This window comes from Fukomys damarensis, unplaced genomic scaffold, assembly GCF_012274545.1.
Source record: "Fukomys damarensis isolate Sample0158 unplaced genomic scaffold, DMR_v1.0_HiC HiC_scaffold_7, whole genome shotgun sequence".
NCBI lineage: Eukaryota > Metazoa > Chordata > Mammalia > Rodentia > Bathyergidae > Fukomys > Fukomys damarensis.
In genome coordinates this window covers 42,416,084-42,420,297 of record NW_022900919.1, presented here as the reverse complement: position 1 = coordinate 42,420,297, position 4,214 = coordinate 42,416,084, and the positions used below count along the sequence as shown (strand labels likewise).

General features: G+C 34.9%; 1 pseudogene; it reads left to right on the top strand.

Moving 5' to 3' along the window:
* The first annotated feature begins 1,533 nt into the window (after positions 1 to 1,533).
* Positions 1,534 to 2,908, top strand: LOC104853172 (annotated as a pseudogene).
* Positions 2,909 to 4,214: the final 1,306 nt, after the last annotated feature.

Below are 4,214 nucleotides of genomic sequence, written 5' to 3'. Positions count from 1 at the left end.
CTTGAATGACCAGTGATGTTGAATATTTTCTCATATACTTTTTTGCTGCATTTACTTCTTTGTCAGAGAAGTGTCTGTCCATTTCAGATGCCCATTTTTGAATAGGGTCTTAATATTTAGGGGATCTGATTTTTTTTTAGTTCTCTATATATTCTAGATAGTAGACTTTTGCCTAAGGAACAGCTGGTAAAAATTTTTCCCACATTTAGGTTGTCTTTTATCTCTGTTGGTGGTTTCTCTTGTAGTGAAAAAGCTTTTTAAAGATGAGATCCCAATTGTGGATTCTTTGCACTAGCTCCCATGCTACTGAAGATTTGTTCATAAAGTCTTTTCCTATGCCAATGTTTTTGAGAGTTCTACCTAACTTATCTTCCATCAAGTTTAGTATTTCTGTTTTAATATTAAGGTCTTTAATTCACTTGAATTTTAGTTTAGTGCATGGTGAAAGATAGGGGTCTAGTTTTAATCTTTGGCAGGTTGAAATCCAATTTTTCCAACACCATTTATTGAAGAGGCGATCTTTCCTCTAGTGAGGATGGTGGGCTCCTTTGTCAAAGATGAGGTAGCTGAGTACATCTGAAGTTGTTTCTGCATCTTCTTACCTATTTCACTGATCCTTGGGTCTGTTTCTTTGCCAGTACAATGCTGTTTTTATCAGAATGGCTTTGTAGAATAATTTCAAGTTGGGGATTGTAATTAGTTTTTGTTCTGAACAGTATGCTTAATTTTTTCAAACAAGTAACACCTTTCAATCACTACAAAAATGTAAGCATATTTACAGAAAACAGTCAAATTTGCAAACAGCAAATTTGCAAAGCAAGACATACAAATGTCCTAGAAGTAATAAAAAACCCTTCAATTTGATTAGAAACCTGTGAAAGAAAAATGCAAACAATAAAATGCCTTTTTGTTTATTAAGTTAAATCATCTAAGTAATATGGAGTGTACAGAATGAATATTACCTGCTGAATGAAGTATAAATGAATAAAAATCTTACTGGAAGGTGTTTGGCAACATATTTATAGCAGACTCTTAAATTCATTTTCAATCTGACTTGATTGAACACAGGAGTGGTTAGGATTCCACTATCTGTAAATAGGTTTTTAAAAATTAATTTATTTATTTATTGTGGTACTGGGGATCGAACTCAGGACCTTGCACTTGTGAGGCAGGTGCAGTGCCACTGAGCCAAATCTCCAGCTCTGTAAATAGGTTTTAATCTGTCAAAATTAATTAACAGTAGTTTGACCTGGGCAGATCATGTCTCCCTATGCTGAAGGCACAGCGGTCCCAGGACTCACAGGCCCTTCTAAGTACAGCCCTACCAGCCTTCATTCTCTAAGTTATTTCTCAGTCTTAGATGCCTGTTCCTGCTCTGGCCACCACATATGCATTCAAGCCAACAGGGTGGAGAAAGAACGAGCAAAGAGTGACATCAGTTGTCTCTTAAAGATTTCTGGGGAAACCAAGGGATGTTTTAGGCTGCAGGACGCAATTTGTCAGCACCCAGGCTGGACTGAGGTGTTACAGTAAAATGACGTGCTGGTATTTAAGTTTATTGCATCTGAAAACCACAGCGTTAAAAAGTGGAACTTTTCAAATAATATTGAGAATCATTCTATTTACCTTCCTAGAAAAAGCATCTTTAATTTTACAAATAATAACATGAAGGAGTTTAAGAAATCTCCAAAAGCAGTTGACTGCTTATATAAATAGTTGGACAAAAAAATATGAGATAAGAAATAAATGGAAACAAAGCTTTTGCAAATAGGGAGGGGTGGAGGAATTGAAGGGTGGACAGAGGGATGGGGAAAAAATAAGAACCAAGATACATCATGTAAAGGTACAAGATCCCAATGATGAATGTAACTGTATTGTATACCTAAAATGTGCCAATCAAATAATTTTTTTTGGAACCAGAGATTGAACTCAGTACCAATAAAAGAATTTGAGAGAAAAAAAATAAATAGTTGGACAAGCTGAGAAAAGCCCAGATATACTACATAAGGTAATCTATCACAGAAGGAAAGTTTATCATCCCTTTCTAAATCCTTGTTACTGAAAAAAACAGTCCCATGTCTGTGACATGGCAAATAAAGAAAATGAACTGGCTTGTGCAGAGCATTTACATGAAAAATTATACCACCATAGTTGGACATAAATGTTAAACTCCAGTGACTGGTTCTTCACAGACTGAAAGCCCATCATCAAAATATGTATAGTAGGGTTTTCTCTGAGGTTTCTTGGGACCAAGTTTTGTTCAACAGGAATTTTTATTTTATTTTATTTATTTATTTTTTGGTACCAGGGATAGAACTGTGGCCCTGTGCTTGTGAGGCAGGCACTGGAAGCACTGAGCTAAATCCCTAGCCCAAGAATCTGATATTGAATGTACCTTTAACTTTCTGGAGAAAGAGAAGTATAAGTGAACTGGTAGTTTATTTATTTTTTTCTACCCTCCTCCCGCCATGAGAATGGAATTCAGGACTTTGCACTTGCCAGGCAGATGTGGCGCCATTGAGCTACATGCCTGGTCTGACTTGTAGTTTATTTAGTGAGGCTTAGAGTTGTGGTAGATTGCCTTCTTGTGCTCACCAATAGTTTACAGGAAGAAAAACAATATATCTCACTTGGCTGCTGTGTAGATTTATTCCCTCTAGCAAAGATGTTACTTAAAAGCAATTTGAAGAATATGTAATAGTTGGTTTAAACCGGCTTCAAGCAGTAGTTAAAAAGGTCATAGTCAGAATTCTTATCCAAAACAGAAATTATAAATGATAGAAATATTCAAATTTTAAAATAATAATTAAATAGATTGTGGGAACAGGAAAACCATCTTACTTTGGTTCCAGCTTATGCTGGTACTGTAGCTAAGGAGATAGATGCTTATTTATTGCAGTTTCATTGAAAAATTTCATCTCCTAAAGAACATTTGGTTCTTCAGAACATCCCTAGACTATGTGATTTCCAACTCTGAACTGTGTAGGAAATCAAGGCCATCTTTTTCTAATGAAACCCAAACAATCTACTTCACATTGAAATGGAAAAATATCCAAAAGGTTGTTTTTAATTTCAATGAGGTGAAAGTGTACTATAAAGACTGTTTGTCTTTGCTGCATTTGGGACTTACATTTACTTAGTAATGTTGTATAAGAACTACTAGGTTTTAATGCAAATCTGCATTAGAAGATAATTTTTTTGTTGTTTTTTTGAGACAAGGTCTTACTATGTAGGTGAGACTGACCTGGAACTCACAATGTAGCCCAGGCTGGTTTCGAACTCACAGCGATCCTCCTGCCTCAGCCTCCCAAGTGCTGGGACTATAGGCATGTGCTACCGCTCCCAGCAGAAGATAATTTTTACTATGTGAAAAATAAAACAGGATTATTATTAGGAACCACAATGACTAATCATCAATTTTTGGGTGTGTTTATTTAAAAAGGACAAAAGCAAAACACCTACTCCTGTGTAGCTATTTTCCTATGTTAAAGAGACTTTCAAAGTTTAAAACACCATTGTAAATCAACAATATTAAAATTTTTTGTACACAGCTGGGGATTTAGCTCAGCGGTTCAATCCCTGGTACCAAAAAAAAAAAATTTTTTTTTGTACACATTAAGATACTATGTATACAAAATGCCTTATTAATAAGCCAATGTGTTATGATACTAACAGATTGTTTTTAAAAAATTAAAACCAGCAATATTTCCAGCATGATAAAAGCATGGAATTAAATTAGAGGTTTATATTCATGTAGAATGCTTTATTAAAACATATTCCATACCATTTTTGAAATGTGAGAATGTTCTTAATATCACTGATTTTTTTGCCAGAATTTTCATGTCATGTATGTATGTGTTGTCACTGTATAAAGACAAAGGTGAATATGTATTTGTGTGAATGTTTAGCAAGAAATATTCACAGAGTTGGCTAATTTATATTCACTTTTTATTGTATATAGATCTCTAATATTTTTTGTTTCTGTATCATTAAAACTTAATTTGAATAAATTCACTAAATATTTATTTTTAAAAAGAAGAAAAAAGAAGAGGAGGAGGAAGAGATTATTTCCAGAAGCTTCCATATGATCTGTCTACCTTTATCTGGTGTCAAGAATCTAATAATTATAGCCGGGTGTGGTGGTGCCCGCCTGTAATCCCAGCACTCAGGAGGTTGAGGCAGGAGGATCGCTTGAGTTCGAGACCAGCCTGGGC